This window comes from Rousettus aegyptiacus, unplaced genomic scaffold (genome assembly GCF_014176215.1).
Source record: "Rousettus aegyptiacus isolate mRouAeg1 unplaced genomic scaffold, mRouAeg1.p scaffold_m13_p_14, whole genome shotgun sequence".
In the NCBI taxonomy this organism is placed as follows: Eukaryota; Metazoa; Chordata; class Mammalia; order Chiroptera; family Pteropodidae; genus Rousettus; species Rousettus aegyptiacus.
In genome coordinates, this window is record NW_023416289.1 from 3,332,335 (window position 1) to 3,345,859 (window position 13,525).

A 13,525-nucleotide genomic window follows, 5' to 3' on the forward strand; every position below is an offset into this window, starting at 1 on the left:
TAGAAAGTACTTCCTCTGTTTCTGTCTTCTGAAGAGATTGTAGAGTCTTGAGATAATTTCTTTCTTAAACCTTCGGTAGATTTCACCAGTGAACCAATTTGGGGTTGCCACTTTCTGTTTCAGAAAGTTATTTATATTGATTAATTCATCTTAACAGGTGTACATAGGTCTGTTCAGATCGTTATTTTCTCCTTGTGTAAATTCTGGCGGACTGTCTCCTTCAAGGAATCGGTCAGCTTCACCCAGGTTGTCAAGCCTGGGCCCAGAGTCGTTCATGGCGTCCCTTATCAGCCTCCTTCCGTCCCCTTGCTCAGTGCCGATGGCCCTTTTGTTGCTGACGTTGGCCATTTGTGTCTTCTCTCTTTTTTTCTTAGTTTGGCTAGAGCTGTATCAATTTTATTAGTCTTTTCAGAGAATCAGCTTTTGGTTTCATTGATTTTTCTCTCTCGATCCCTTTTTTTCATTGACTTCTGATTTTAATTATTTTCTTGTCCTTACTTTGAATTTAATTTGTTCATCTTTTATTAGTTTCCTAAGGTAGAAACTTAGATAATTGATTTTTAGATCTCTCTTTTCTAATACTTGCATTCAGTTTGCTATATACTTTCCTCTAAGCGCTGCTTTCCCTGTCTCCCACAGTTTTGATAAATTATATTTTCATTTTCATTTAGTCAGAAATATCTCTTGAGACTTCTTCTTTGACCCATGTTTTATTTAATCTCCAAGTAGTATGTGTATAATCTCCAAATATTGTATTTTAGGATTTTCCAGCTATTTTTTTTTTTGTAATTTATTTCTAGTTTAATTTTATTGTGGTCTCAAAGCATAGTTTGTATGATTCTATTTTACATTTCTTAAGGTTGTTTTCTGGCACAGAATGTGGTCTGCTTATTTATTTATTTTTTTTAAAGAAATGCTGATGATGTATAGTTCTCTCATCTTTATTGTATATGACGTCAAAAAAAACAAACAGTTAAAATCAGAACAAAGCAGCCTGAGTGTTCACTGATGGATGAATGGATAAACAAAAAGTGGTATATACACATGATGGAATATTATTCACTCTTAAAAAGGAAGGAGATTCTGACACATGCTACAATATGAGTAAACCTCAAAGATATGCTAAGTGAAAAAAAAAGGGGCAGTCAAAAAGGACAGATATTTTTAAAAATGGAAAAAAGTTTTAAAATAAAAATGTTGACAAGGAAAAGGTTAAAGAGTTACTTTAAAAATGCTAATCTTCCAAATGTTCGTATTTATTTAGAGACTTATGCAACTAGTTTAATTTTCATTTGTGATCGATCCAATAAAACATAATTACGTTCTGTTACAATTTCTTCTAGTGTGTTGAGGGATGAGATTTTTATGTAGACCAGCACCAAATTGTATATGTGATGAATCTTACACTCGCAGAAGATATTCTTGCATTTGTTTAAGGTCCATTCTGCTTGTCACCTGGTTTGATTTGTAGCCACGTGGTAGAATCATCGTGGGCTTTGAGGTCAGAGGGTCTTCAAAGGTGCTTCATTCCAATCCTTTTTTTTAAGAATTGATAATTCGAACCCCAGAGAGGGTTACATGACTTTACCAAGTGTCACAGCTAGTGAAGTGACTTTATCTTTACCTGACACCAGGGCTCTGAGCACTGACAGGTCTCGGTGAACCGAGGCTCTGGTCCTCCTTTCAGCCTAGCCGTGTGATGCCCGATACACCCAGGGCTTGGGGTCACCCCCTCCCCTGGCATGCGCTGTTTCCTACAGCCCGTGCAGGGGACGCGCAGGGACCGGTGCTCTGCTTGGGCTTGAGCAGGGCCGGGCCGACACTCGTTACTTCACAGCGGGCGTCTCAGTCTGAGGAAGTTAAAATCCCGTTCTGCTGACTGGGCCCCTGCTCAGAGATTCTGGTCGACCAGGTGTATAGGGGGCGGCGGCTCTCACGTCTTATTTTTGAAAATAATAATCATATGCAGGACGGGTTGAGAAATGCTGTTTAAAAGATATTTTCAAGCATAGGTTCCCAAACCTGGCTGATTGTCACAGTCCCCTGGGAGCTCAGAACCCTCAGACCCGGGTGTTACAGAGGGACTCGGGTCAGAGGGGAGCCGAGATGCTGGAGTCCTCTGAGGTTACGCTCGGGGCGCAACAGCCTGGCCTCCCCGCTCGCTTTTCTGTGTTGATCAGAACCAGGCCTGGGGAGGGAAAGAACTTGAGAGTGGCTTTGTGGGCAGCAGGCTTCATTTTAACGAAGTGCAGTTTGGCTCAGGCCGTGTAACACTATTGTTTTTTTTTTTTTTTTTTTTTGGATTAAAAGTAAAAATGCTTACTAAGGAACTTGAGATTTTGTATAAGATTTTTTACAAACTAGGTCTTGTACTAAAAGTGCTTTTTTTTCTTTTTTGGGCAGTGAGGGGGTCTGGGATTGTTTTTAAGCAAGGAAGAGTATTGGAATGATTGGGGAGCTGCAGAGGGACGTGTGCTTAGATGCGAGCAGGTGCCCTTCGTCGATCGGATTCCTGTCTTCATATAGATTCGAATTTCCTTAATGGAAGGTTAGATCAGTCAACACGCGATTTACGATCCAGAGATTTTTCTTTAATTTTAGTTATGTAAGTCAGACATGAAAACGTAACAAGCATTACAGAGAAGCCGGGAGTCTCACGTGACCGCCGTTCTAGCCCCAGCCCCCTCCTTGGAAGGAGCGATTGTCCCCAGTGTCCTGTGGATCCTTCCAGAACTTTTCCCGCCAGGTAGACTGACCTCAGAAAATACACGTTTTGTAACCTTTGCTTTTTCCCACTTACTATACCTCGGACATTTTTCACATTGGTGTAAGTGCCATGTAGACTTTAGCCGTATTGTGAGCCAGTTTCCCCTTGACGAACACAGTTTGTTTCCAAGGTGTGTGTCCCAGCTGCCTCCGTGTGCACGTGTGCCGACTGCTGGGGCCGGGGCCGGGGCCGGACAGGCGCGCGCCCAGGTGTCCTCCAGCCAGGCTGTGCCGAGGTGATGATGTTTGATGATGCAGAGCAGCAGAGCACGTGGCAGTGTGTGTTTGTAATTGTCATAAAGATGAGGGGCGTTTGGGTCTGCTCTGTGGACCCCGCGTGTCTGTGTGCCCGGTGCCAGCATGCTGGGTACTGACTTGGAAACATTTCTAAAAAATGCTGAATTAGGTTAGTGAGGTGAAGATGATTAACAGATAATGGTCGCCAGAATAAGCGTGTCAAAACAGCCCACAATATGGAGAGAATTTGAAGCATGCTGCATTTTAAGGGGGGGGGGGCTTGCCTTTCTTGACGGTGTTAGGAACTTTAGGTTGTATGTTTAATAATTTTTCTTGTCAATTCGATCAACTCGACTATAAAATAACAAACTTGCCATTTCAAAGCTCTTCATTATAAGGTATAACTGTATTCGTCTCTATCAACTCGTACTTTGTGATCCATTTTTGAAAATAATTTTGATCAGCACGGAAGGCCTGGGTGCTGCCCCCGTCTGCACCTCGCACGGTGTTTGTGCCTACAGAGGCCGCGGCCGCGGCTTCGGGGACAGTGGGTACATGCTCCTCTGTCCACGTACCGCGGGGTGCTTAAGCACTCGCCTGTCGTCGGCCACCCAGGCTGGTCTTCATTTTGTGTTGTGAGCAAAGTGCTACAAGCACGCTCATGCGGGGCGTCGTTTACTTTGCAGCCGGTTTCTCCATCCGTGTTCCTCACAGTGAGATTGCTGGGTTGGTCGTGTGTCGCCAGAGAGACCGAGGGTCCACAGTGAACGGGGACAGTGTCCCGGCCTCTCGGGCCCCTCTCTCCTGCCCCCAGCACGTGAGGTTGGATCGCTTTCCTCATTTTCGTCTTGGTACAGTGGTTGTGCGATTTTTGCCCGTGGGTTTGTTGGCGTGTGTTTGCGATTTGAGGCACGTGTACATGCGTTAGCCATAGTGTCAGTCCACTTTGAAGTCACTAATGTGTTAGTGCTGACATTTTTCCCATGCTTTATCACTTCGTTAGTGAGGCAGCAGTGGCCTCGGCACCGCCGATCGTCGGCTGTTTGTCCTTGGCCAGAGGATCACGTGCCCAGGAACAACGCGGCAGTTCCAGAAATGGGCTCCCCCGGTAATGGTCGGTGGCAGGACATGCAGTGTGTGCTCGTAGGTGAGGAAGTTGAGGGCGAAAGGGTTTCTCTGTGACCTCCCGTGGACGCGGGATTACCCTGAGAAACCAGCAGAGCCCAGGAGCTGAGATGGGCAGGTGCGGGCAGGTACGGGCAGGAGCGGACTGTCCGCACCTTAAAAGCTCTGGACGCCTTGGGGAGTGGTGCTCGGGTTCCTTGGTCCCCGCGGGTCCTGACGCGATGCTGTCTGCAAGTGTTTCCGGTGGCACTTCGCTTGCTCGGTGCAGATGCTCAGATACCGGCTCTTTCCGTCTCGGGTTCGTGTAAGTCATTCGCTGTCTGGACGCACGTGTCGCCGTCCATCGACTCGTCGGCCCTCCCACCCCGCTGGTCCCCCTGTGTGTTGGCACGCAGGTCAGGGTAGAGTGTTCTAGGGCTGTCCCGGCAGCTCGTCCCGCCTCCCCGCGCCCCCGGCAGCAGCCTTATTGAGATGAAGCTCATGCACCATGTGATTCACCCACGGAAAGTGTACATCTCACGTGGTTTGGAGTCTTTTCACACAGTCGTGCAGCCATCAGCAGAATAGGTTTTAGAACGTGTTCATCACCCACAAAAGAAATCTCGCACCCGTGAGCAGTTACCCTCCATCCTGCCCTGAACGCCCAGCCCAGGCCCCCGGCAGCCTGCCTCCCGCCTCCACGGGGGCGCCTCTGCCGGACCCTTCGTGTCCGTGGACTCGGGTGGACGCGGCCCGTCGTGTCTGCCGTCCCCGGCGCATGCCGTCCGCGAGGCTCGTCCACGTCGTCGCGTGCCCACGCCGGCCCACGTGGCTCCCCGGCTCCACCACCCTCTGCTCATCCGTTCTTCGTCAGCTGATGGACACGTGGGTTGTTTGCACTTTTTGGCCGTTACGAATAATGCTGCTCTGGTCAGTTTTTGTGTGGGTGTGACGTTTTCTGTTCTCTTGGGTAGGTGACCTGGCAGTGTTTCCTTTTTTGGTTCTTAGTGTCATTTTAAGCCCAATGTGCTTTCACATTTCCCATACTTACATGGAAATAGTGTTTTGGCTAAAAAGAAGAAAAAACAAAACCTAGTTGTGTATGTGTGCACATGCGCGAAGGGGGGGGAGGGGGGAGAGAGAGAGAGAGAGAGAGAAGGGGGCGGGGAGAGAGGGACGGAATAGGCTTATTTCCACCCAAATCTTGTTTGCAGTCTTGGTATAACTGGCCAAGTAGCAAGCACAAAGTTGCAGTTGCTTTCAAGTTCCTGCCTTATTTAGGAATTTTTGCCTTTTCTTTATTTTTATTATTTATTTATCTATTTTTTAGGTGAGGCAATCCTTGGTTGACCTCACAGATTGCAAAAACCTTGTCAGTTTACAATTCCTTAATTTTTTAAAAAAATTTTTTACGCCTACAGCGCCTGGTCTTCCTAGGTGGTCTCCCATCCAAGTACTAACCAGGCCCGACCCTGCTTAGCTTCCGAGATCAGATGGGATCAGGCACGTTCATGGGGCGTGGCCATGGACCCCATGTCTTGCTGTTTTTGGGGAGTACAGCTTTTCAGATACACTGACCTGCCTTTGATCGTCGGTTGTCCTCTCCTTTCCCAGAGGTGACCACTCTTGCAGGCAGGCGTATGTCCTTCCCGGCCACGTTTTCATGTTCCTGTCTACCTGCGTCTACATCGACAGTGGTATACACCACCAATGTCTATTTTTAAGCGCTACATAAATAGTTTAATTTTTAGTTCTAACTCTGTAGCAGTGTTTCTCAAATTAAGATCTTCATGAAATATTTTTTGCACATATCTAGTGTTAGCTTAAGTTTTTCTTATTGTGAAAAAAATATGTAATGTGAAATTTCCCATTTTAATCTTTTTTAAGTATACAGTTCAGTGGTGTTAAATACATTCACGGTGCTGTGCAGCCGTCACCACTATTCGTTTCCAGAACTTTTCCATCATCCCAGACAGAAGCTCCCACCCATTAAACAGTTCCTCCCCATCCCCCCTCCCCCAGCACCTGGTGACTGGCCTCTGTTTCGCTTTCTCTATGAATTTGCCTGTTCTAGGCACTTCATGGAATCATGCAACATTTGTCCCTGGTGTCTGGCTTGTTATTTCACTTAGCATAATGTTTTAAGGTTCATCCATGTTATAACATATATCAGAATTTCCTTCCCTTTTAAGGCTAATATTCCAGTGTATGGTTATATCACATTCTGTTCATCCATTTATCTTTTGATGGACATTTGAGCTGTATCTACCTTTTGGCTATTCTGAATAATGCTGTGAACATTGACGTATAAGTCTCTGAGTTTCTGCTTTCAATTCTTTTCAATTTATAGCTAAGAGTGAGATCGCTGGATCATATGATAATTTTATATTTACTTTTTGAGGAACTGCCAAACTGTTTTCCATCACAGCTAAGTAATTTTCTATTCCCCTCAGCAGGGCAGGGAGATTCTGATTTTTCCACATCCTCTCCAACACTTATCTTCTGGTTTGTTTGTTTGTTTGTTTGTTTAATAATCACCATCCTGATGGGTTGCAGCAGTATCTCGTGGTTTTGATTTGCGTTTCTCTCATGACTAATGAGGTTGAGCATCTTTTCATGTGCCTGTTGGTCATCTGTACATCCTCTTCAGGGAATGTCCATTCAGGATCTTTGCTCATTTCTGAATTGGGTGGTTTGGTTCTTTTGTCATTGAATTGTAAGAATTCTTCATATATTTTGGATAGTAATCCTTTATCCAATACGTAATATGCAAATAGTTTCTCTCCTTCTGTTGGTTGGTTTCACGTCCTTGATAGTGTGTTTTGGTACACAAAAGTTTTCCATTTTGATGGAGTCCAGTTGATCTGTTTTTTCTCTTACTGCCGGTGCTTTTGGTATCACATCCCAGAAATCATTACCGAGTTCACCGCCGTGACTCCCCAGTGTTCCTTTCTGATAATCGTCTCATCTTAGCTGGTGAGGTTAGGTCTTTGGTCCACTCTGGGTTAGCTTTTGCACCTGCCGTAAGCTGGGGGCCGACCTCCGCTGTTTTGCGTGTGGCTGTGCAATCTCCCTGATCATTTGGTGACGACTGCCCTCCCCGCTGGCTGCTCTTGGCACCCGGCTTATGTTGTTTTTGTTATAACGTAAGCATGCCACCCACGTAGAAATTTCCTTATGCTTAAAAGGTTATAAAAACAAAACAGATTAACAAATTAAATATAGATGAAACGACAAAGCCAATATGGGACAGATGCTGTTCTGCTCAGCGTGAGCGTGGCGTGGCCTGCTGTGGGGTCGGGGTGCGCTCGGAAATGCCGTCGTCCCTGGGCCGTTTGACCTTACTTGGCGCGTGCGTGTCACACACGTGTAGGTCTTACTGCATTCCTGACCGTTCGTTAGTACGGACCAATTGGAATCCCATTGTTTGGCCCGAGCCACATGGTGAACACAGCAGCTCATGTGGGTCGGGAAATTCCTGGGCGTTCTGCGTTTTCGGGGGGGCACCGGGCGATGCAGGCCCAGGCGCGCGCTCGTGTTTTTAGAGTAACACCGAAATGAAAACACACAGTTTGAAAATTCTCACAGAGAACGTACGCACTTCGAGATGTGTCTGCAGACTCAGTGTGAGACCCATTTCTCAATGTTTGACAAACTTCAGCGGCTAAGACCTAGGCTGCTTATAAATTTAATTATTTTCCCTCAAGTTTAAACAGGTAAGTAGAGATGCTGACGTTCAAGTTTGGCAGGAGGAGCCTGCTTTGCTGTTTGTTTGTTTGTTTGCTTTTCCTTTTTCTCTGGTAACCACTTTTAGGGCATTGCTGCCCCCTGCACACTCGCAGGTGATGCCCCCAGGCGATGCCCCAGGTGATGCCCCTTAGGTTCCTTCCTTTAGCTGCTGGTCCACCTCTTTCTTAATTCCATTAACTTCAGTTATTCTCATTGTAACTTCAGTTTTTCTTACTGTCTGTTTTTTTTTTTCTAGTGATTGCATCTTATTGCCCTTCCCCTTGAACACAACCAAAATAAAAGCGTGTATCCTTAATCTTACATCATGCGGTGCTCGTTTAAGAACAAATTTACTGCTGAGAATCTCTCAAGTGGCTTTTACTACATTAGTTTCATTTTATGTGGTTAACATGACGCTTGAATACTGTGTCTTCTCACTGTTAAATTCTCAACTGAGCGTTCCTGTCTTAAGTAGGAGACTGCCGATTTGATGATTGGAAAATATTAGGCGTTATGGTGAGAAAAGATACGAAGAAATATTCCTTTGATTATAAATGCCTCTGGCATTTGTTTCTACTTGAAGATGACCTTTTCCTAATGTTTGTTTGAGGAGAGAACCTCTCACCTCTCCAGACAGGTGTGGGGGCAGGTGGCTCAGACCTGAGCTGAGACCCCACGGGGAAGATCCCCTTCAGCCTCTTAAGCGTCCCAGCGTGTGGCACAGTTCTCATTAGTGTGACCTCCTACATGTGCCACCTAAGGTCAAACCCTTCTTTCTACACATGATATGAAGTAGTATCCTAATCTAATTGCAGGATATGATAAAATATTTCTAATAAAAACAATGTACAAGGCAGTGCACAGAATACACGGTGTAACTTGGTCGACTTGCTCTTTCGAGTTACTCTGGGTCGTATTATGGAGCCTACCCATAGGGCAGCGTCAGCAAACTTTGTCTGTAAAGATCGTAAATATTTTAAGCTTTGTCGATTCTGCGGTCTCTGTCTCAGCTTCTCGGCTCTGCTGGTGCAGCCCACGAGAGCAGCCATGACCGTGTGCGAATGACCAGGCAAACTTCAAGTCTGTGCACTGTGATTTGAATTGCATGTGACCGACACCTGTCTCAGAATACTCTTCTGATTTCAGCCATTTAAAAATGTAAGAACCTTCTTCCTTGTGGGCTGTTTACACGTAGGAAGCGCGCCAGGTTCGGCCTGCGAGTGCAGTTTGGTGACTTCTGTGTGGAGGAGCTATTGGTCTTAGAGGTGGTGTGGAACGCGCTGATACATGGGTTACTTGTCAGCATACGTGGGAATTAGCTTTTTGGTTCCGGCAGGGGACCAAGGGTGAAGGGAGTCAGGTAGGCTCAGAGTCGCGGAAAATCCTGGAATCTCAGACGAGGTGTGTGTCTTATGTGACAGAGGTCACGTGATTGGATCAGCATCCGGCACAGTGCTCGGCACATCGTTGCCTCCCATCGGGGCTTGCAGGGCGGCTGGCGGCTGCCGTGTTAAGTGATTCTGCTATTTGGTGGGCCTCTCATGCCCTCTCCTCGTCCGTGAGGCCTCACAAAGGTGCAGCGGTGGGCCGGGGCCTCGCCGAGCTGTGCCCGTGCCACAGATGCAGATTCTGAGACCGGGGGAAGCTGGTAACTTCTGAAAGGTCACTCAGCTGGAAAAGTCTTAGTTGGGTTTCGCAAGTAATTTTACCTTGATCCTAATGGTCGGCATGTTCAAGTGAGCAGATCTGTTTGTTCAGATTTGGTTCTGCTCTTGATTTTCTGTGTGATCTTAGGGAAGTCAGTGATTCCCTGTTAAAAAACATCTCTTAATGTGACGTACAGCAGGGAATGCAGTCAGTGATGCGGCAATCAATACCTGTGTGGTCCTGGGTAGGGTGCTACACTCATCGGGGGGACCACTCCATCAGTTATGTAACTGTCTAACTCCCAGGCCGTACACCTGTAACTAACCCACAATAATCCCGAATATCAACTCTCGTTTAAAAACACAAAGCTTTTAAAGTAACTCCATGTCTCTCCATGGCTCATTTCTCAGTAGTGTTGAATAATATTCATTGTCTGGATGCTTATCCGGCCACCTACCGGAGGGCCTCTGCGCTGCCTCCCAGGTTTGACAGGAGCAAAGCTGCTGCGGACACCTGTGTGCAGGTGTTTGTGTGGACGTAAGTTTTCAGCTCACTTGGGTAGGTGCTGAGGAGCGTGATTGCTGGATCTCGTGGTGCGAGTCTGTTTAGTTCTGCGAGAAGCCGCCAGGCTGCCTTCCTCAGCGGCCAGGCCGGCGGTGGCTCAGGGCTCTGCGGCTCCCGGGTTTGGCCCTTCCGGCGGGTGCGCAGCGGCATCCCGGGGTTTTGACGTGCGAGTCCCTAACGACGCTCGGCGCCGGGCGTCTTTTCATGGGCTCATTCGCCGTCCGTTTTTTGTTTTCGTTCTCGAGGTGTCTGTCTGGGTCTTTTGCCCATTTTTTAATTGGGTTGTTTTCTTACTGAGTTTTAAGAGTTTTTATATATTTTGGATACCAGTCCTTTATCAGATTGTGTGTTTTCCAAATGTTTTCTCCCATTTTTTGGCTTATCTCCTCTTTCTCTTGATAGTCAGATGTTTTTCTAATTGCCGGGTGAAAAAGGCTCTTGAAAAGGGAGACGTAAACGTGGAAAATGCAGACCGATGGCCTAAAGACGAGACCAGACCTGCACACACGCTATGTTTTGCTTATACTGTTTTGTCTTGTTTATCTTTTGAAAATTATGTCAGAATTTTAAAATAAAAAATTATACCTACAAGTCAGGATTTCTTGCTTATCTTAAAAAATGGGAAGCGTTGGCTCACTTTACTGTGCGGCAGCAATTGGCCAGCAGTGACCGGCAGCCCGGGCGTGGGCTTTCCCAGTCACCTCCTTCCCCGCCACTCCCTAATGCACCCCAACAGGTGCATGCGACTCGCTTTCCTGTTACAATTATATTCATTTATCTTAGCTGTCAGTTTCTTTTAGGCAAAGATGCATAGGTATACATCCATCAAAATAAGAAAAGAATTTATGCACATTGAAAAAACTTCACAAAATGGAAAGACTAAAAAGAAAGAGTATTTGTCTCTATGGCAGAGAGTTAATAGCTATAATTGATAAAGAATGCCAATAAGAAAAAAAAGAGAAACACAACACAAAAAATAAGAACAAGAAAATTAATTCCCTGTAGGCTGTTTGCTCCACGTCTGTTTTGTTCAGCGGGGTACCTGGGTGCCCTGCGGTGCCTCACCCTTTGTGGGTATTTAGTAAATACCTGTCAGTCATCGGTGATAGCTGGTGTTATTGAGGGTGTGCTGCGTGCCGCGTGAGCAGTAAACCCAACGCCTGCTCCGAGCCCTTTCCGGGACGGGTCTCTGGTCCTCGTCCCACACGTGGGGACCGGGCCTGGGGAGGGGCAGCGCCTACCCACAGAGGGGTGGTGATGCGGGTTCGATCTCAACTCCCACTCTTCAAACTACCCTGTTAATCCCGTCCAATAGCTTACTGCAATGAGTTGGAAAGATAGGATACAGATGCCCGAGAAATGTGCGTGAAGTTCCTGATCTTTAGGAATCAAAGGATAAAAAGCAAACCCTCGCCACTGGTCCGGGCTGGGGAAGGGCTGCACGCATTTCTCTCTCTCTCTCTCTTTCTTTCTTTTTTTATTTTTAAGTTTTTTAGGTGAGGCAACCCTTGGTTGACCTCACAGATTGCAAGGACCTTTTCAGTTAATACTCCCTTATTTTTTACGCCTACAGCACCTGGTCTGCCTAGGTGGTCTCCCATCCAAGCACTAACCAGGTCCAACCCTGCTTAGCTTCTGAGATCAGACGGGACCGGGCCTGTTCAGGGTGGCCTGGCTGTAGACCCTTCGCGCCTTTCTGCGGGAGACCGTCAGCACCCACCTGGCGGAGGCATTCGGGGAATAGTCTGCAGAAGTATTACCTGTTCGCATTTTTTCACTAAGAGATTCCACTTCTGAGAATTTATTCTAAGAGAAAAATGAGAGTTGATTACAGATTTATGTGCCGAGTTAGCATTATAATGTTAATTAAGTCATGAAAAACTGGAAGCAATGTAGATGCTCAGCGATAAGGGATTGGCGGGATAAGTTAAGGTAGATTCATATAGGAGACTCATACAGCAATGAAAACTCACTTTTATGGTATCCGCTGCCATGCATGGTGACCACTGAGTGTAGACTGGCACGTGGAGTGAGGCGGCTTGCCACAGGTGTTGGGTGAGCTTGGGTGTCTGTCACGGGGTCCCCGCTGGCTGTGCTGGCCGCTGCTGAGGGGGTGGAGCTATCGGTGACTTTTATTTGTATTTTTGTGTGCTTTTCCAAATAGCTGCAAATTTTCATCTTTCTTTTCGAGTTTATTTTGTTTTTGCTGTTAATTTTGAAAGAATATAGGACCTGGTAAAGTCCACCTAGGTTTACGTGCACCGTTTTTGGCATACGTGTAAGTGAGTTTACCGTATTTGACATAAATTGTTTACGAAGCAAATAATGTGTGTTCTGGACGTCCAGGTGTCCACGTGTGGGGTCCTTGAAAGCGCAGAGCTGTGTGTTGGGTCCGTGCCCCTTTCGCCGGTATTGGAACGGGCGAGGACAGGACAGGTGCCTGTGCGTTTGCAGAGCAGTGTCTCTTCTAAACCCCAGCCGTCCACCACAGATCAACAAACAGAGGGAAAGCGCCTAACAGATAAAACTCGGTGTCAGAAGTGTATGTGTTAAACACATCTAGCCTTCGCCGTTAAGAATCTAACGAACCTCTGTGAATGAACTATTCTTACTGGCATTTGGACCTTGTAGATGAGAAAAGATTCGGCTTTGTTCTTTTCACTAAGCAAATATTTGAGGACCTCCCACTTGGGAAATAAGTTTATTAACTAAGCTTTTATTTCGAGATATGTGGTCTTAGTTGGAGAATACTATCAGCTGTTCTTTGAGCTTCCCAACTGTATCCAGGTTTGGTTAGATCTGCTCAGGCTGGTCTTTGAGTTCAGAATTTTTCCTGGAAGGGGAAAGAACTGACGACTGGAATTAGAGAAAGCAGCTCTCAGGCGACAGTCTCCTGCCTCTTCTCGCTTTTCCTTTTCTGTACATTGCTTGAAAGTAGTGGCAGGTTGGGAGCAAAGTAAGAGGCTGGGGAAGAAGTCAGACGATTTCGTTTTCTCTTCGCAGCAGTAAAGGAGGGAGGGACGGAGAGGAAACCATATGGAAAAACTGTTTTTCTGAAACACTGGCCTAATAAAACTGTGGTCCAGAAATTGAGAGCAATAGACGATGACATTTAAAAAGAGTGCTCTAATTTCTAGGAGCGCAGATACGAGCAGCTCTTAAAAGAAGAAAAAAACGAAAACTCTATAATCTAGGACACAGAGGCGAGTACCCTTTCTCCGCACTTTTATGCCCACGTTCTACCCAAGGAGGGGTCGACCCGGCAAACATGACATTCTTCAGCGATGAATAAGTTTTAAATGCCGATGAAGCTTGCAAAAGCGAGCTATGCAGACGCCATTTCCTTTTAAATAGTTTTACGTGGTCATCCATGTTTCCTCCCTTGTTTTTTTCGATCTTAGGGTCTAGTGAGAATACTTTGCTTTTTGGCTTCGGTACTGGTGATCTTCCCGGTGAGTGAGGCGAGGCTTTCTCAGGT

General features: G+C 46.3%; 1 protein-coding gene and 2 pseudogenes across 5 annotated transcripts in view; 1 reads left to right on the forward strand and 2 right to left on the reverse strand.

Moving 5' to 3' along the window:
• TENT4B (terminal nucleotidyltransferase 4B) overlaps positions 1-13,525 on the forward strand; it is a 42,836-nt gene that overhangs the window by 12,408 nt on the left and 16,903 nt on the right. The gene's annotated exons all lie outside the window — the stretch shown is intronic.
• LOC118611658 lies at positions 5,520-5,637 on the reverse strand (annotated as a pseudogene).
• On the reverse strand, positions 11,612-11,730 carry LOC118611704 (annotated as a pseudogene).